The following is a 21,887-nucleotide window of genomic DNA, read 5'->3' as shown; positions in this document are numbered from 1 at the left end:
GAGGAAAACATAGGAAGAACACTCTATGACATAAATCACAGCGAGATCCTTTTTGACCCACCTCCTAGAGAAATGGAAATGAAAACAAAAATAAACAAATGGGACCTATTGGAACTTAAAAGTTTTTTCACAGCAAAGGAAACCATAAATGAGGCAAAAAGATAACCCTCAGAATTGGAGAAAATATTTGCAATTGAAGCAACTGACAAAGGATTAATCTCCAAAACATACAAGCAACTCATGCAGCTCAATAGCAAAAAAAAAACAAACAAACAACCCAATCCAAAAATGGGCAGAAGATCTAAATAGACATTTTTCCAAAGAAGATATACAGATTGCCAACAAACACATGAAAGAATGCTCAACATCATTAATCATTAGAGAAATGCAAATCAAACCTACAATGAGATATCATCTCACACCAGTCAGAATGGCTATCATTAAAAATCTACAAACAATAAATGCTGGAGAGGCTGTGGAGAAAAGGGAACCCTCTTGCACTGTTGGTGTGAATGTAAATTGATACTGCCACTATAGAGAACAGTATGGATGTTCCTTAAAAAACTAAAAATAGAAGTGCCATATGACCCAGCAGTCCCACTAGTGGGCATATACATGGAGAAAACAATAATTCAAAAAGACTAGTTTATCAAAATATTAATTGCAGCTCTATTTACAAGAGCCAGGACATGGAAGGTATCTAACTGTCCATCGACAGATGAATGGATAAAGAAGATGTGGCACATATATAAAATGGAATATTACTCAGCCTTAAAAGTACTGAAACTTAGTTATTTGTAATGAGGTGGATAGACATAGAGTCTGTCATACAGAGTAAAGTAAGTCAGAAAGAGAAAAAGCAAATACCATATGGTAACATATATTTGGAGTGTTAAAAAAAAAAATGAAAGAAAATGGTCAGGAGACCCTAGGGGCAAGACAGGAATAAAGATGTAGATCTAGTAGATAATGGACTTGAGGATATGGGGAGGGGGAAGGGTAAGCTGGGACAAAGTGAGAGAGTGGCATGGACATAGATACACTACCAGACGTAAAATAGATAGCTAGTGGGAAGCAACCACATAACACAGGAAGATCAGCTCGGTGCTTTGTGACCACCTAGAGGGGTGGGATAGGGAGGGTGTGAGGGAGGGAGATGCAAGAGGGAAGAGATATGGAGACATATGTATATGTATAACTGATTCACTTTGTTATAAAGCAGAAACTGACACACCATTGTAAAGCAAGTATACTCTAATAAAGATGTTAAAAATTAATTTAAAAGTGAAAGACAAAACAATACAAAAATAGCAATAATTTAAAAAAAATCAATTCATACAACACTGTGGAAATATTTCTTTCCTGCAACAGTTAAAATAGCAAAAATAAATAATTTTTATAAAGAGAAAAAGAAAAATAGGCAAAAGCATGAATAGAGGTTTTTCCAAAGAAGATACACAAATGGCCAACAAACACATTAAAAGATGCTCAATATCATTAGTCATTAGGGAAATGCATCTCAAGACCACAATGAATTGCCACTCCACAGTTAATAGAATGGCTGTAATCAAAATAACAAAAAACAGGAAGTGTTAGTGAGGATGTAGAGAAATGGGAATCCTCATGCACTGTTCAGGGGAAGGTAAAATGATGCAGCTGGTTAAGAAAATAGGTTGGCAGTTAATTAATAAGTTAAACATAGAGTTATTTATGGTCCAGGAATTCTACTCCTAGGAATACACTCAAGTAAATTGAAAATATATGTCCACGAAAACTTGTATATGAATGCTCATAGCAGCATAATACATCATAACCAAAGAGTAGAAAACAACAGAAATGTCCATGAACTGAGAAACAAATAAACAAAATGTACTATATTCATACAGTGAAATATTATTCAGCCATATAAAGGAATGAAATACTGATAATGCAGCAACATGGATGAACTTGGAAAACATTGTGCAAAGTGAAAGAAACCAGATACAGAAGGACACTTATTATATGTTTTATCCATATGAAATGTGTAGAATCAACAAATACATAGAGGTAGAAAGTAGATTAGTAGTTGTAATGGTTAATTGTTATGTGTCAATTTGACTGGGCTAAGGGTTGCCCAGATAGATGGTAATCACTATTTCTGAGCGTGTGTGTGAACATGTTTCTGGAAGAGATTAGCATTTGAATCATTAGTGCAAGTGGGCATCATCCAATCTGCTGAGGGCTTGAATAGAACAAAAAGCTGGAGGAAGGGTAAATTTTCTCTCTGCTTGAGTTGAGACATCCATATTCTTCTACCCTCAGACAACAGCACTCCTGGTTCTTGGATCTTCATATTCAGAGTAGGATTTATACCATCAGCCCTCCAATCCTCAGCCATCAGATTTGAACTGGAATAACACCACTGGCTTTCATAGACCTCCACCTTGCAGATGGCAGATTGTGGGACTCCTTGGTTTCCATTATCACTTAAGCCAATTTCTCATAATAAATCTCTTTCTATATATCTATATCTATAGCATCTATATCTATCTATCTATCTATCTATCTATCTATCTATCTATCTATCTATCTATCTATCTATCTATATCCTATTGGTTCTGTTCATCTGGAGCACATGACTAATGCTGTGGTTCACAGGAATTGGTGGGAGGGTGAAATAAGTGAGTGCTAACAGGTACAAGGTTTATATTTGGGATAATGAAAATGTTCTGGAATTAGATAGTGGGGATGAAAAACCTTGTAAAATCCACTGAATTGTGTACTTAAAATGCAGAATTTTATGGTATATGAGTTTATCTCAATAAATTTTTGAAAAATATGTATTAAGTAAAGATCTTAAAATAAGAGGTGTGGCCAAGATGGTGGAGTAGAAGGACCCTGGGCTCACTTCCTTCCATGGGCACACCAAAATTACGACCATTTACAGAGCAACTATTTATGAAAATGACCTGAAGAATAACAGAAAAGATTTTCCACAATTAGAGATATAAAGAAGGAACCACAATGTGATGGGTAGGAGGGCAGAGATGTGGTATAGTCAGGACTTGCATCCCCATGTAGGTGATCCACAAACAGGAGGATAATCATAATTGCAGAAGTTCTTCCCAAGGAGTGATGGGTCCAAGCCTCACATCAGTCTTTCCAGCCCAGGAGTCCTGCACCAAGGAGACAAGCCCCAAAACATCTGGTCTTGAAGGCCAGCAGAGCTTGCATACAGGAGAGCCACAAGACCATAGGAAACAGACACTCCACTCTTAAGTGGTACATGCAAAATATCACAAGCTCTGAGACCCAGCACAGAGGCAATAATTTGAAAAAAGTCTGCGTCAGACACACTCACTGATCTTGAAGAGTCTTCCAGAGAGGTAGAAGGCAACTGGAACTCTGCCTGTGGACATAAATGTTAGTGACAACACTTTGGGGGAGCTCTTTCTACCATAAGGACAATCGTGTTAGCAAGCACTATTTTGGAGTCTTCCCTCTAGTCCTCCCACCCACCAGCAAGTGAGCACTAGTCCTGGGACACAAAGAGCTGATCAGCCAGCTGCACTAGAACCAGGCTCCACCCACCAGTAGGATAGCACCAGTCCCAGGACCTCCAAGGCTCTGCAGCCAGCCATGCCAGGGCCTGACCCAAAGCACCAACAGACCAACAGCAACCACAGGAAGCAGGATCTGGCAGCCAACTTGTCCAGGGGCCAGTCTTGCATACGAGCACTCCCAACCACAGCCCAACCACAACAGAAGGACCCACTCAGCACACACAAGGGACACCCTTGAGCATATGTCTCTGATGACCAGAGGAAAGTGTGCTTCTGGGACTCATAAGGTGTCTCCTACATGAGGCCATTTCTCCAACACTGGGAAACATAACCTACCTACCTAATGCATAGATATAAACACAGATAATTAGGCAAAATGAGAAGACAGAGGAACATATTCCAAACAAAAGAACAAGACAAAACCCCAGAAAAAGAACTAAGAGAAGTGGAAATAACCAATCTACCTGGTGAAGAACTTAAGGTAATGAACATGAAAATGCTCAACAAACTGGGGAGAAGAATGGATGAACACAGTGAGAAGTTTAACAAAGAGTTAGAAAAAATAAAGAAGAACTAAACACAGCTGAAGAATACAATAACTGAAATAAATACACTATAAGGAATCAAGAGTAGATTAGATGATACAGAGGAAGGGATCAGTGATCTGGAAGATAGAGTAGTGATAATCACCTAAGCTTAACAGAAAAAAAAAACAAAAACAATTTTTTAAAATGAGAATAGTTTAGGAGACCTCTGGGACAACATCAAGTGATGTAATATTTACATTAAAGGGGTCCCAGAAGAAGAGAGAGAGAAAGGGGCAGAAAACTTATTCAAAGAAATAATACCTGAAAACTTCCCTAACCTGTGAAAACCTAGGTCCAAGAAGTACAAAGAGTCCCAAACAAGATGAACCCAAAGAGAAGACACATTAAAATTAAAATGACAAAAATTAAAGGGAGAATCTTAAAAGAAACAAGAGAAAAAGCAAGTAGTTATGTATAAGGAAACACCAGTAAGACCATTAACTGACTTTTCATTAGAAACATTGCAAGCCAGAAGGGAGTGACACAATATATTCCAAGTGATGAAAGGAAAAAAAATAACTGCAACCACAAATACTGTACTCAGTATCAGTCTTACATTTAGGTCTTTAATCCAATTTGAGGTTATTTTTGTGGATGGTGTTAGAGAAAGTTCTAATTTCATTCTTTTACATGTAGCTGTCCAGTTTTCCTGGTACCATTTATTGAAGACACTGTCTTTTCTCCATTGTATAGTCTTGCCTCCTTTGTCATAGACTAATTGACCATAGGTATGTGGGTTTATTTCTGGGCTTTCTATCCTGTTCCATTGATGTATATTTCTGTTTTTGTGCCAATACAACACTGTTTTGAAAACAGTAGCTTCGTAATATAGTCTGGCATCAGGGAGCCTGATTCCTCCAGCTCCGATTTTCTTTCTCAAGATTGTTTTGGTTATTTGGGTTCTTTTGTGTCTCCATGCAAATTAAAAAAAAAATTGTTCTAGTTCTGTGAAAAATGCTATTGGTAATTTGTTAGGGATTGCATTGAATCTGTAGATTGCCTTGGGTAGTATAGTCACTTTGACAATATTGATTCTTCCAGTCCAAGAACATGGTATATCTTTCCATCTGTTGTGTCATCTTTGATTTCTTTCATCAGTGTCTTATAGTTTTCAGAGTACAAGTTTTTGCCTCCTTAGGTAGATTTATTCCTAGGTATTTTATTGTTTTTGATGTGATGGTAAATGGGATTATTTCTTTAAGTTCTCTTTTTGATCTTTTACTGTTAGTGTATAGAAATGCAACAGATTTCTGTGTATTAATTTTGTATCCTGCAAATTTACCAAATTCATTGATAAGCTCTAGTAGTTTTCTAGTAGCATCTTTAGGATTTTCTATGTATAGTATCATGTCATCTGCAAACAGTGACAGTTTTACTTCTTTTTTTCTCCCTTAATTTATAGACTTTTATTTCTGTTTCTTCTCTGATTGCTGTGGCCAGGACTTCCAAAACTAAGTTGAATAAAAGTGGCGAGAGTGGACATCCTTGTCTTGTTCCTAATTGCTTTCAGCTTTTATGGTTGAGTATGATGTTGGCTATAGGTTGGTCATACAAGGTCTTTATTATGTTGAGGTATTTCCCTCTATGCCCACTTTCTGGCGAGTTTTCATCATAAATTGGTGTTGAATTTTGTCAAAATATTTCTCTGCATCTGTTGAGATGATCATATGGTTTTTATTCTTCAATTTGTTAATATGGTGTATCACACTGAATGATTTACAGATATTGAAAAATCCTTGCATCCCTAGGATAAATCCCACTAGATCATGGTGTATGATCCTTTGAATGTATAGTTGGATTTGGTTTGCTAGTATTTTGTCAAGGATTTTTGCATCTATGCTCATCAGTGATATTGGCCTTTAATTTTCTTTTTTGTTGTATCTTTTTCTGCTTTTGGTATCAGGGTGATGGTGGCCTCAGAAAATGAGTTTGGGAGTGTTCCTTCCTCTGAATTTTTTTGGAAGAGTTTCAGAAAGATAGGTGTTGCATATGCAATGGAATATTACTTAGCCATGAAAAGGAAAGAAATAATGTCATTTGTAGCAACACAGATGGAACTGGAGATTATCATACTAATTGAAGTAAGTCAGAGAGGATAAATATCATATGACACCACTTATATGAGGAATCTAAAAAAAAAAAAAAAAGGACACAAATGATCTTATTTACAAAACAGAAACAGACTCACAGACTTAGAAAACAAACTTATGGTTACCAAAGGAGAAAGGTAAGGAGGGAGGGATAAATTGAGAGTTTGGGATTGACATATACACACTACTATATTTAAAATAGATAACCAGCAAGGACCTACTCTGTAGCACAGGGAACTCTGCTCAATATGCTGTAATAACATAAATGAGAAAAGAAATTTGAAAGAGAATAGATATATGTATATGTATATGTATAACTCAATCACTTTGCTGTACACCTGAAACTAATACAATATTGTAAATCAACTATAGTCCAATAAAAATAAAAATTAAAAAAAATGTTCAAAACAGTTTAGAGTTTAAAAACAGTAAGAACATTTTCATATAGTAAATACATTTATTTCCAATGAACAACAAAAAATGCCCTACTAAGCAATGCTATCATTCAGATTTGAAGGTAAGATCAAGAGATTTAGAGACAAGAAAAAGCTAGAAGAGTTCAGTACCACTATGGGCTTTACACTAAATGTTAAAGGGATTTCTCTAAGTGAAAAATTAAAGACCACAATCAAATACAGAAATTATAAAAGGAAAAAAAAATCTCATTGGTTTAGGCATATGTACAGTAAAGGTAATAGTTCAACCACTTTTAATGACAGTAGAAAGGTTAAAAGACAAAAGTAGTAAAATCATTTATATCCACAGTAAGTAGCTAAGGGATACACAAAAAGATGTTAATGTAATGTCAAAAACATTAAATGTTACATTGGAGTAAAAGTGCAGGGTCTTTAGAATGCATTCAAACTTAAGAGGTCATCAATTAAAATAATCACATATTTAATATATTTATATACATTTATGTGAGCCACATTGTAATCACAAACCAAAAACCTATGATAGATACACATACACAAAAAAGAGAAAGGAATTCAAACACAACTCCAAATATAGTCATCAAATCACAAGGAAAGAGAGCAAATGAAGAAGGAACAAAAAAGAAGTGTAAAAACAACCCAAAACCAATTAACAAAATGGCAATAAGTGCATACTTATCAATAATTACTTTAAATGTAAAAGGACTAAATGTTCTAACCAAAAGACATAGATTAGCTAAATGGATACAAAAATAAGACATATATATGCTGCCTACAAGAGACACACAGACTGAAAGTGAGGGGATGGAAAAGGTATTCCATGCAAAAGGAAACAAACAAAAAGAACTGGAGTAGCAATACTTACATAAGACAAAACAGACTTTACAACAAAGATTGTAACAAGACATAAATAAGGATATTACATAATGATAGGAGATTGATCCAGCAAGAAGATATAACAGTTTTACATATGTATTCATCCAAGATAGGAGCACCTAAATATATAAAGTAAATTTAACAAATGTGTAGGGAAAAACTGAAAATAACAGTCATAGTAGCAGACCTTTACATCCCACTTATATCAATGGACAGAATATTCAGACAGAAAGTCAGTAAGGAAACACTGGTCTTGAAGGACATATTAGAACATATAAATTCAATAGAACATTCCATCCAAAATCAGCAGAATACACATGCTTTTCAAGTGCACATGAAACATTCTTCAGGATAGATCACATTCTCGGCCACAAAACAAGTCTCAGTAAGTTTAAGAAGATTGAAATTGTACAAAGCATCTTTTCTTACCACAACACTATGAGACTGTAAATCACCTACAATAAAAACTGCAAAAAAGACAAACATGTGGAGGCTAAAGAACTAATGGGTTACTCACTAAAGAAATCAAAGAGAAAATTAAAAAGAAAAATACTTGCAGACAAATGAAAATGGAAACACAATGATACAAAATCTATGGGATGAAGAAAAAGCAATTTTAATAGGGAAGATAATAGTAATAAAAACCTACCTCAGGAAAGAAGAAAAATCTCAAATGAACAACCTAACTTATACCTAAAGGAAGCAGAAAAAGAAGAACAAACCCAAATTTAGTAGAAGAAAAGAAATTATAAGATTAGAGCAAAAATAAATGAAATAGCAACTAAAAGAAAATGGAAAAAAAATCAATGAAACTAAAAGTTGTTTTTTTGAAAAGTTAAAAAGATGAAAAACCTTTAGTCAGACTCATCAAGAAAAAAGGAGAGAGGGCTAAATAAATAAAATCAGAAATGAAAGAGGAGAAGTTACAGGTAACACCACAAAAATACAAAGAACCATAAGATATTACTATGAACAATAAAATGAACAAAGTAAAAGAAATGGATAAATTTCTAAAAATGTACTGTCTCCCAAGATTTAATCAGCAGGAAGGAGAAACTATAAACAGACAAATTACCAGTAATAAAATTGGATCAGTAATAAAAAAAAAAAAAATCCTTCCCCTAAAAAAGTCCAGGACCAGATGGCTTCAGAAGTGAATTCTACTAAACATTTAAAGAAGAGTTCATACCTATACTTCTCAAACTATTTCAAAAAAAACTGAAGATAAGAGAACTCTTCCAAACTCATTCTATGAGGCCTACATCACCCTGATACAAAAACCAGGCAAAGAAACCACAGAAAATGAAAATTACAGACCAATCTCACTGGTCAACATAAGTGCAAAAATTTTTAACAGAATATTAGCAAATCAAGTTAAACGATACATTGAAAGGATCATAGGCCATGATTAAGTAGGATTTATCCCAGGGATGCAAGGATGGTTTAATTTTTGCAAATCAATCCATGTGAAACACCATATTAACAACTTGAAGAATAAAAATAACATGATGATATCAATAGATGCAGAAGAAGCTTTTGATAAAATCAATATCCATTTATGATTAAAAACTCTCAACAAAGTGCGTATAGAGGGAACATACCAAAACATAATAAAAGACATATATGGCAAACCTACAGCCATCATCATACTCAACTATTAAAAGCTGAAAACACTTTCTTTAAGATCAGGAACAAGATAAGGATGCCCACTCTCACTATTTTTATTAAACATAGTATTTGAAGTCTTAGCCATAGCAATCAGACAAGAAAGAGAAATAAAAGGAAACCAAACTGGAAAGAAAGAAGTAAAACTGTCACTGTTTTCAGATGACTTGATACTATTTAAAGAAAATCCTAAAGATGCCATCAAGAACCTCTTAGAACTCATCAAGTAAAGGTTGCAGGATACAAATTAATATCCATAATTCTATACACTAACAACAAACTATCAGAGAAACTAAGAAAACAATCTCATTTACAATCACATCAAAAAGAATAACATGCCTAGGAATAAATCTAACCAAGGGGGTAAAAGAACTGTTCTCAGAAAACTGTAAGACATTGATGACAGAAACTGAAGATGACACACACTAGTGGAAAAATATACTGTGCTCATAGATTAGAAGAATTAATGTTGTTAAAATGACCGTACACCCCAAGACAATCTACAGATTCAATGCAATCCCTATCAAAATACCAATGGCACTTTTCACAGAACTACAACAAATAATCCTACAAGTTGTATGGACCTTCAATAGCCAAAGCAATCTAGGGTAAGAAGGACAAAGCTTGAAGTATTATGCTCCCTGATTTCAAACTATACTCTGAAGCTAAAGTAATGAAAGCAGTATAGTACTGGCACAAAAACAGACACATAAATCAATGGAACACAATAAAGAGCCCAGAAACAAACCACACACATATGAACAATAAATCTTCAACAAAGGAGGCAAGAATATAAAATGGGAGAAAGACAGTCTTTTCAATAAATGCTGTTGGGAAAACTAGACAGTTACAGGCAAAGGAATCACACTAGACTACTTCCTCACACCATATACAAAAATAAACTCAAAATGGAGTAAAAACTTAAATATAAGACCTGAAACCATAAATCTCCTAGAAGACAGCAGGAATATGCCCTTTGACATGGGTCTTAGCAATGTTTTTTGGATATTGTCTTTTCAGGCAAGGGAAACAAAAGCAAAAATAAACAAATGGGACTACACCAAACTAAAAAGCTTTTGCACATTCAAGGAAACTATCAATAAGACAAAAAGGTAACCTATTGAAAGGGAGAAAATATTTGCAAATAATCTATGCAACAAGGGGTTAATATCCAAAATATACAAAGAACTCATAAAACTCAACATCAATAAACAAGCAACCTGATTGAAAAGTGGGCAGGAGACCCGAATGGACATTTTTTCCAAAGGAGACATACAGATGGCCAAAAGAAACATTGAAAGATGCTCAATATCACTAACAATCAGGGAAATGCAAATCAAAATCACCATGAGATATTACCTCACACCTCTCAGAATGGCTATTATCAAAAAGACAACAAATAAGTGTTGGTGAGGATATGGAGAACAGGGAATGCTCATACACTGTTGGTGGGAATGTAAATTGGTATGGCCACTATGGAAAACGGTATGGAAGTTCCTTAGAAAATTAAAAATAGTACTACCATATGATCCAGTAATTCCACTTCTGAGTATTTTAAGAAAATAAAAACACTAATTTGAAAAGATATATGCACCCCAATATTTATTGCAGCATTATTCATGATAGCCAAGATATGGAAGCAACCTACATGAGTGGATAAAGAATCTGTGTTCCATATATACAATGGAACATTACCCAACCATATAAAGAATGAAATCTTTCCATTTGCAAGAAAATAGATGGACCTAAAAAGTATTATGCTAAGTGAAATACATCAGACAGAGAAAGACAAATACAGTCTGATTTCTGAAATGAATCTGAAAAGCAAAACAAACAAAACAGAAACAGACTCATAGATACAGTGAATGAACTGGTGGTTGCTAGAAGGGAAAAGTCTAGAAGTCTGAGTGAAATAGGTATTGAATTAATACATAGGTATTGAATCAATACATTGTACACCTGAAACTAAAGTAATATTTTAAGCCAATTATACTTCAATTAAAAAAACAACATTAAAATACAATTTGCCTCCAGTTCTGGATTTTGCATCAAAGTAATTAGGCTTCAGGACACCTCACTTGCATGGGCCCATCTCAGGCCTTATAACGGGGATGTCATTCAAGGAGTCATGAGTTTTTGTAAAGTTTACAAAAATAAGATATTTAGCTGCAATTGGTTAAGACCAGTCCCTTTCCACTACAGTTCCCTCTTCAGCTCCTTCTCCTTGTGTTGAGTGGCATTGTCATAGATGTAAGGTTTGGGAGATGAGGTTAAAACAGAGTTTAATTTATAAATATTACTGCTTTATGTGCAGGCTACAACTGGCCTGGGATTTCAGAGAAGAATCTTAATGTCACATAAGTTCTAAGTAAGGTACTTGTTGCTTTCCTGGTGTATGAATGGCTTCCAGGAATACTCCTGTTTTGAATTGCCTAATTTACTCTGTGTCATGACCCAGAGCACAGAGCCAGAGACTGATTGCAAAATGGATGAGTCCTATGTAGCAGGCACTGAGAAAGAGAGGGTAATGGAGAAGGAACAAGACAACTGAGCAGAAAGCTCATCTGTGGAAAATCCTTACAAATCTTATAGCTCACATGTAAAAAAAAAAAAAATTGATAGAGGTTTCCCATAGGATTTACATCATGTTATTATTATGATTTTGACCCTAAAAGAAAATATTCTAAATTATTAGCAATATAAAGACAATAAAAAGAAAATTCAATCAACATTGCTGGAAGAAAAACAGAATTATCTTTCTACTCTCTCTACAGAAAATGATTGCACATTGTCCTATGAAGGAGAACTTTAAAATTTATAATTTGTTGTGATTTATTTTCCTCATGGAAAATAAAAATTAACATTACTTATTAATTTTGTAATCTTTTTAAGGAAATAATCCCCCAATATCGTAGCTTTAGACCCTACAAAACCTGCATCTCCGGCTACTGGCTCTTGGCAAATATTAAGGATTTTACTAGAAGAAGAGAAAAACATGCTCCTTCTAGAAACTACCAAGGATGTTTCAGTTTTTCCTCTCCCTGCCCCTTCCTGTGAGAAAAGTGTCTGTCAGGACAATGACTATCACAGGCTGTGCACACATGAGATGAGTCAGGTCATGGGGGCTGAATGACTGATAACATACACATGCAGCATGTTTACCTCTCAAAACCTGACTTAATTAAGAAAAAAATACCAAACTATCGGCAAACTAGAATATCCCCTTTTTTTCTGAGAGTTGAAGACAAGGTTCCTGTGTCACCTTCACCCAAAACTGGAGGGAAGACAACTGCTTGGGTTATTCTTATTCTTACTTTGCATATATCCTGAACATTTCATCAAGAATTTTGAATTTAGAACCTCTCTCCTAAAGTATACGTTTGGTGTATAAAATAATCTTGTCATCATAAATATTTTCAGCACTATTCAAAATAACCTTTTCAATACATCAGTGTCTTTATTATACTTGTTAAAATCTCTGTGGTTGTCATGTAGTTAATAACCTGAATTAAGAAAGTACAGATGAATGTAGGAGGGAAGCACCCCCAGGTTACCTTGGATATAGATGCCAAAACTGTCAGAGGAAAGGGAAGGGGGATCAACATATGATCCCACATGAACATTTCCATATTATTACAGATGGTTCCCCAAAAAGAGTTTGGCTAGGGAAGTTATATTTACATATGAGAGAACTATTTAAATGATATTTGTAAAGGTAGGAAAAGAGGCATTTTTATATTGTTCAGTGCTTTGGATCTTCATGTTAGTGAGAAATCCTTTAGAATATATGCTTCTCAGAGCATGAACTCAAGGCAGATAACAGTCTGTGAGAAGCAAGTCCAAATGTTGAGAATATAAAACATTGAGGCTTTCAAAGGTACAGCTGGTGGTGTTTCATCCAGGAAGTAAGGACTGGATGACAGATCTTCTAAGGCCAACAGTAGTCAAGGATACCTAATATCAGCTCAAGCTGAGAAACTGCAAAGTCAAGAAAGAATCCTCTGAACTTGTTTCCCTGAGTATTCAAGCTTTACATAAAAGCTTCAACTTTCCTAACTAAAAAGTTAGGGTGGGGTGGAGTAGAGAAGGCAGGGAATGGAGGTAAATGTTGTAATGATATTCCTAAAGAGACGATTCTGTCTCTCCTACTTGCTTGCATTTGTACAAGAGAAGTTCAAAAGGAAGAATGTCAGGAGTTTAGAAGTATAGATGTCTGAGTGACATGTTACACTATTTGCTGGCTTATGGCACAGCATTAAACCTCCAGTATCTACTTCCATGCTTGTGACTTTAGAATGTGAACCTCTTCTGTCTCTACTAGGTGTCATATTCAGAACTGTAATTGAACAGAAAAGGGGAAATTACATATAAAGGTATAGGCAAGGGAACAGCTATTACTCCTAGAGGATGGGGAAACATATCTGCATATGTGTGTGTCAGTTAACAAGAGGACACATGGAGAGAATATTTTCGATACTTCAAGTCTTACTCCTTTGTACTTTCTTTGAATATGAAAAACAAGCACATCTTTTGGCAAATGGATGTCACTCAGTACTTCTTAAACTAAAGCTTTGCAGCAAAATCTAAGGATTTGAGCTATTCTTACACAGACAGGAAAGAAATCTGATGGCTTTATCCTGTGAAACTAAGCCTTTAAAAGTCAGTAATGTTCTTGTTTTCACGTTGTATGAAAAATAAACTACTCTTCCTATTGTAAAATATGCAAAGTCCCCTCCCTTTTTGTTACATTAAATACAATGATGTCATTTTACTTCAGAAACAGCTATCGCAAAGGTGGTCAAAATGTATAAACTTCCAGTTATGAGATAAATAAGTACTAGGGATGTAACGTACAATATGATGACTGTAGTTAACACCACCATATGGTATATTTGAAAGCTGTTAAAAGAGTAATTTGTAAGAGTTCTCATTGCAAGAAAAAAACATTTTTGTGTATCTATATGAGATGATGGATGCTAACTAAACATTGTGGTAATCATTTCACAATATGTGTAAGTCAAATATTAAGCAGTACACCTTAAACATATACAGTGTTATATGTCAATCATATCAGTAACATTGAAAAAAAAATGGCTATCGTATGCCATGAGACTCTTAGGAAAGACAGAGGTAGAGTTGGAGAAAGTAGGTTCTGTAATACCCTTTGTTAGCTCTCTCTTTTGAATAATCACTGTGACCTCATTTCCCCAATTTAGAAAAGATTGAGCTGTACTTTGACTTGCTCCTATTTTTAATCTACACATCCCATCATTTAAAACATGTTTTCGTCAAATCAAGCAAAGATGTCTGGGGTGATTAGCCTGGGATTTTCATTCCTTGAATTCTTTTGTCTATGGATACCCAACTCCTCCTCTTTTACATTCCCCAGATATTGTTGATTTCTCCAGTTATAAGCCTTACATTGTTCATGTTTATTTTAGCTTGTTTGTGTGAAAGTTGACACCATACGGTGATGAGAATCACATTCCCAGTCTAAATGCTTACCATTTAACAGAGATTTTAACTAAGAGACCCAATGATGCCAACTGTAAAATAACCTGTCATTTCTAGATGATCTGCTTTGTTTTATTAAAGGTCAATAAGTCCAAAATTATGTTTTTTAAAAGCTGTTTTCCCATAATGTAGTTGTCAAAGAAGATTGATAAAACAGAAAATTTTTTACAATTTTATTTTAGTAGAAAAAGAGAAGTATTTTGTTAAATTACTATATAGCTCATATTTGTTGTCATTTATTAAGTTGTAATTCTTTCACTCTAGGTGGACGGGAAGGATGTGAAATCATTACATGACAGTTTATAGACAGACTTGGAAGGGAACATTTCTGATGTAAAACTGTTAATACCAAAAATGTGAGTTTAGAAAGTTAAGAATTGTATTTTCTTAAGTGAAATTAATGCTTTTCTGCCTAAGGTGATTTAGTTAAATCTGCAAGCAAGGTGTAAACATAAAACACAAAACGAATAATCAATGAGTCCATACTGGAACAAAGAGAGCAAATGTGTAATGTTTGTTTATCAAATAATTTCCTTTGCATAATGATTCCAAAACTATCCAGGCAGCGCAGTTCTTTTTTTTTTTTTTCGGGACGCGGGCCTCTCACTGTTGTGGCCTCTCCCCTTGCGGAGCACAGGCTCCAGACGCACAGGCTCAGCAGCCATGGCTCACGGGCCCAGCCGCTCCGCGGCATGTGGGATCTTCCCGGACCGGGACACGAACCCGTGTCCCCTGCATGGGCAGGCGGACTCTCAACCACTGCGCCACCAAGGAAGCCCAGGCAGCGCAGTTCTCGAGCCAGAGTTGCACTGGTGGGACTACTGGGGACAAAGAAGCCTTTTTTAGATTCGTCTCTAAAATCTGAGGAAGGTAATAATCTCCTCCCCGTGCACATTTTGCTTGCGTGTCCTATACACCAGGTACATGTTCCACAGTAACCTCGGAATACAAACCAAGCCTCCTGATGGTCTTCAAGCACACGCTAATTCACATAGAAGCAAACACTACAGCCTACTACTGCTAGGTTTCTTTGCAATGAACAGCATATTTTGCTCACTGGGGGAAAAAGGCAGGAGGAAGCCTATTGTATTGTCAACTGTTATCTCTGAGTGAATAGAAGGAATTGCTTCCAAATGCAGTAAAATAATTACTGTAGATTAGTGTAGCATTTGAGCTTGAGTGCTGAGGTAAAATTGTTTTCTCTATTTCATGATCATGATCTTGAAAGTTCTCGTTTTATTACAATAATGGAGATGCTTGATCACATACTGAGTCAGGTAAACCACAGAGCCAGCTCTTGAGCAGTCCTGGGCAGGCCATAAGTAATGTCATAGCTGAGGACTGCATTAACCACAATTCAGATGAACAAAATCCAACACAAGCTCATTTGATTTGTTTACAGTGCGAATAGAGACTTTATTCAGAAATACAATAATACAACAACAACGAATGCTTTTGTTCTGTATTGTAAAAAAAGAAGCCCAGGTACTTTTCATTGCAGCCTGCAGTCTTTCATTACTAGGGACAGCACGCCCAGCTCGTAAACACTGGTTATCAATGAAAGAAATAGAAACTTGTGAGGCCAGGGGAATGTTTATATACATTTGAAGATGAAAGAGCTGAGGAGAACAGCACTGTAGTATCAATTACGATGACGTACATGTGGCTGCTTACAATTTTAACATGGAACATGAAAAGAGATTGTGACTTGATGCAGTACATGAAGAGCGTATAGTTTCAGCTTTGAAGTGAATGACCCACTTTCCTTTCGAGTACCCACTAAAATTAGGTGGCACCTTGCTTGAAATGTGATAAATTTGAGATCAGGTCAAGCATTATACATAAGGTTGAACAGAGACTATAACGTCACCCTTTAAACATGCAGATTAGGAAAGAATGATCACCTTATGGTAGACTTGACTTAGTAAGAACCGGCTCTACCCTCATGAGCTTGTAGAGAAAGGGTCAACAGATGAAATATTGAAATATTGCTAAGAAACAACCTCTATAGGCACGAGCAGAAAAAAAAAAAATGAGCATGCAATTTCTTTAAAATTACCAAAAAAATTCCAGGAAGATTAAGAAAAAGTTATTAAATAACATGATTTAATTATTATCAACCTCATGCCAATCGGTATCCCACCTAATCACTACACATTGAAAAGTTCTGTGGTAAGGAGGCTTATGGATTAAACCAATTGAACCTCCCAAGGTAAGTCAGAGAAGAGAGGAATTTTTTAGTGTGATAATCTCAGTATGCAAAATATGGTCGCCCTATTCTGCTGTTAGGGATCAGGGTTAGTTTTGATGGCATTACAAGATACTAGAATCATATGACCTAGAATTTCCAACTTCTATTTCTGTCCCCCACCTCTTTTTCCACATGAGACTCCCAAGAAACCATGTACCCAGAGGTGATGACAAATGCTAAATTTAAACATGCTTCAATTCCTGTCGGCTGGCCCCCTGTGTCCTGTCACAAAGCTCTCTGAACAGCTGGGCTGAGGACTTGGCTCAGTCTCAAGGATCAAGAGGAGGCTCTGGACCCATTTGTCTCCATCTTAGCTACAGCTGCCCACCAGGACCAGACCTGGTACTTACAGTGAAGGAGGGATTGGAGGGCATTGCTTGTAGTGTCTTTATCAACAAGGAAGCGGTACATTTGACTCCATCAGTGTTTCTCTCTGACCAACCAAATTAGCTCCACCTTCTCTCTGAACAGAGTTTGGGAGTTGGGGAAGACAAGAAAGGGAGTGAAAGAAAAGAGGCTCCAATGGAGATGGAGTGGTGCTTAGAGCTCCTCTCCTGTCCAGAGACTGGCAGCACCACATAGAAAACATGCTTAATTCAACTCCATAGAATTGGAAAGGGGGAAGGGTAGAAGACACGGTTCTTCTTTGCAAAAGGACTCAGGTCTAGCAAGAAAATAAGCTCTAATCATAATACTGTGTAAAAAGTGATTTATGTATTTTTAAACCAACTTACATAGGAAATCCAAAGAGGCAGTCATTGTTTCTGCTATGAGTGTGAGGGTATTTGGAAATAGCTAAATTAGAGACATTTGAGTAAGATATTGAAGGACAGAAGCAACTGTAGCAAATTAGTGAAATGACGAAACATAATGTCAGTGAAAGAGAATGGGGAAAAGTCAGAGAATGCAGCAAGAGTTAAGGTAAGGAGATATAAAACTACATAGCACGTGTGATGAGTCCTCTGGCTAGAGATCTGGAGGCTAGGAGGGACAGGAGTGAAATATCTGGAAATGATTCAAGAAAATGTTTTGTTTCCAAATTTAGGAAGGACCTTGAGTGTCCTGCTAAGAAATTAAGAGTTTTATCTTTTTGGAAAAGAAATGACATATGATTAGGTCTGTGTTTACCAGAGATTATTCTGGCAACACTGTGAAGAATGAATGGAAGTTATGAAAATAAAGGTAGAAAAACTAGTTAGGAGACTAATGCAGCTGTTGAGGATGTAAACTGGGAAAATGGAAGGGATATTGGGTGTAATAATGCTGATTACTCAGTAGATAGTGAGATTGCAAAATAAGAGCAAGAAAAATATTTTTGGAATAATTTAGGTTGGGAAGATTTGAGATTTTACAGGCTGTTGTGAATCAGAAAGGTGCCACTCAGTTTCTTAGTCATTTTTGTTATGAGAAGCATGTGTTTGTAAATTTTCTGGTTATGGTTCATTGTACAGTTTGAGCCCATAGAAAAAAGCTTGACCAATTAACCCAAAAAGGACTCAAATCACACAGTACTAGGAAAGTAGTTATTCAACAAATATTTGTTGAACCAAAATTTGTGAGATGATGATGATGCCTGTCTCACACACCACTGTCTTCAATTGAGTTTAAGCTGTGAAGTAACCATGGTTTTTCTCTCTTCTAAACTTCAGTTCTCCATTCTAATGAGATTCCCACTGGGATGTTATGAAAATTAGTGGGGAAACAAGTGTATTCTTTATCACCACAACAAGTATTGCAACATGCATGTTATGATTTTTTAGTTTTCTTGTAGAATATGGAGTTTCATTAGCAGAATGGTCAAACACACCTCCAGTTGATTTGATTTTATTTTTAGAATGTATGCAAACATCATTGAATTTGTTCAATTCCATTGATCCAAATGAAATCCTATGTATGCATTTAAAAATAGGAAACATTTCCTGGCTATTGTAAATAGAGCTGCAATGAACATTTTGGTACATGACTTTTTTTTGAATTATGGTTTTCTCAGGGTATATGCCCAGTAGTGGGATTGCTGGGTCGTATGGTAAATTTGTAGTTTTTTAAGGAACCTCCATACTGTTCTCCAGTGAAGTAAGTCAGAAAGAGAAAAACAAATACCATATGCTAACACATATGTATGGAATCTAAGAAAAAAAAAAAAAGGTCATGAAGAACCTAAGGGTAAGATGGGAATAAAGACACAGACCTACTAGAGAATGGACCTGAGGATATGGGGAGGGGGAAGGGTAAGCTGTGACAAAGTGAGAGAGTGGCATGGACATATATACACTACGAAACGTAAAATAGATAGCTAGTGGGAAGCAGCCGCATAACACAGGGAGATCAGCTCGGTGCTTTGTGAGCACCTAGAGGGGTGGGATAGGGAGGGTGGGAGGGAGGGAGATGCAAGTGGGAAGAGATATGGGAACATATGTATATGTATAACTGATAAAAAAAAGAAAAAAATAAGAAACATTAATGAGTTATACAAATAATGGTAATGATACATAAGGTAACGTGTTTTGACAACTTCTATGATAAGCACTTTATATACACTATCTCAGTTTTACTGTGAAGTGGGTATTTTTTTTAACATCTTTATTGGAGTATAATTGCTTTACAATGGTGTGTTAGTCTCTGCTTTATAACAAAGTGAATCAGTTATACATATACATATGTTCCCATATCTCTTCCCTCTTGTGTCTCCCTCCATCCCACCCTCCCTACCCCACCCCTCTAGGTGGTCACAAAGCACCGAGCTGATCTTCCTGTGCTATGTGGCTGCTTCCCACTAGCTATCTATTTTACGTCTGGTGGTGTATATATGTCCATGCCACTCTCACTTTGTCACAACTTACCCTTCCCCCTCCCCATATCCTCAAGTCCCTTCTCTAGTAGGTCTGTGTCTTTACTTCTGTCTTACCCCTAGGTTCTTCATCACACTATTTTTTTCTTAAATTCCATATATATGTGTTAGCACACGGTATGTGTCTTTCTCTTTCTGACTTACTTCACTCTGTATGACAGACTCTAGGTCCATCCACCTCATTACAAATAGCTCAATTTCATTTCTTTTTATGGCTGAGTAATATTCCATTGTATATATGTGCCACATCTTTATGCATTCATCTGATGATGGACACTTAGGTTGTTTCCATCTCCTGGCTATTGTAAATAGAGCTGCAATGAACATTTTGGTACATGACTCTTTTTGAATTATGGTTTTCTCAGGGTATATGCCCAGTAGTGGAATTGCTGGGTCATATGGTAGTTCTATTTGTAGTTTTCTAAGGAACCTCCATACTATTCTCCATAGTGGCTGTACCATTTCACATTCCCACCAGCAGTGCAAGAGTGCTCCCTTTTCTCCACACCCTCTCCAGCATTTATTGTTTCTAGATTTTTTGATGATGGCCATTCTGACTGATGTGAGATGATAGCTTATTTTAGGTTTTTATTATTTTTTTTTTTCCGTACGCGGGCCTCTAACTATTGTTGCCTCTCCCATTGCAGAGCACAGGGTCTGGACACGCAGGCTCAGCGGCCATGGCTCACAGGCCTAGCCGCTCCGCGGCATGTGAGATCTTCCCGGACCGGGGCACAAACCCGTGTGCCCTGCATTGGCAGGCAGACTCTCAACCACTGCAGCACCAGGGGAGCCCTCATTATAGTTTTGATTTGCATTTTCCTAATGATTAATGATGTTGAGCATACTTTCATGTGTTTGTTGGCAATCTGTATATCTTCTTTGGAGAAATGTCTATTTAGGTTTTCTGCCCATTTTTTGATTGGGTTGTTTGTTTTTTTGTTATTGAGCTGCATGAGCTGCTTGTAAATTTTGGAGATTAATCCTTTGTCGGTTGCTTCATTTGCAAATATTTTCTCCCATTCTGAGGGTTGTCTTTTGGTCTTGTTTATGGTTTCCTTTGCTGTGCAAAAGCTTTGAAGTTTCATTAGGTCCCATTTGTTTATTTTTGTTTTTATTTCCATTTCTCTAGGAGGTGGGTCAAAAAGGACCTTGCTGTAATTTATGTCATAGAGTGTTCTATGTTTTCCTCTCAGAGTTTGATAGTGTCTGGCCTTACATTTAGGTCTTTTATCCATTTTGAGCTTATTTTTGTGTATGGTGTTAGGGAGTGATCTAATCCTGTACTTTAAATGTACCTGTCCAGTTTTCCCAGCACCACTTATTGAAGAGGCTGTCTTTTCTCTACTGTACATTCCTGCCTCCTTTATCAAAGATAAGGTGACCATATGTGCGTGGGTTTATCTCTGGGTTTTCTATCCTGTTCCATTGATCTATCTTTCTGTTTTTGTGCCAGTACCCTACTGTCTAGATTACTGAAGCTCTGTAGTGTAGTCTGAAGTCAGGGAGCCTGATTCCTCCAGCTCCATTTTTCGTTCTCAAGATTGCTTTGGCTATTCAGGGTCTTTTTTGTTTCCATACAAATTGTGAATTTTTTTATTCTAGTTCTGTGAAAAATGCCAGTGGTAATTTCATAGGGATTGCATTGAATCTGTAGATTGCTTTGGGTAGTAGAGTCATTTTCACAATGTTGATTCTTCCAATCCAAGAACATGGTATATCTCTCCATCTATTTGTATCATCTTTAATTTCTTTCATCAGTGTCTTATAGTTTTTTGCAAACAGGTCTTATGTCTCCTTAGGTAGGTTTATTCCTAGGTATTTTATTCTTTTTTTTGCAGTGGTAAATGGGAGTGTTTTCTTGATTTCACTTTCAAATATTTCATCATTAATGTATAAGAATGCAAGAGATTTCTGTGCATTAATTTTGTATCCTGCTATTTTACCAAATTCATTGATTAGTTCTAGTAGTTTTCTGGTAGCATCTTTAGGATTCTCTATGTATACTATCATGTCATCTGCAAACAGTGACAGCTTTACTTCTTCTTTTCCGATTTGGATTCCTTTTATTTCCTTTTCT

The sequence above is a fragment of the Tursiops truncatus genome, chromosome 17 (assembly GCF_011762595.2).
Source record: "Tursiops truncatus isolate mTurTru1 chromosome 17, mTurTru1.mat.Y, whole genome shotgun sequence".
In the NCBI taxonomy this organism is placed as follows: Eukaryota; Metazoa; Chordata; class Mammalia; order Artiodactyla; family Delphinidae; genus Tursiops; species Tursiops truncatus.
Note: the sequence above shows the minus strand (reverse complement) of the source record.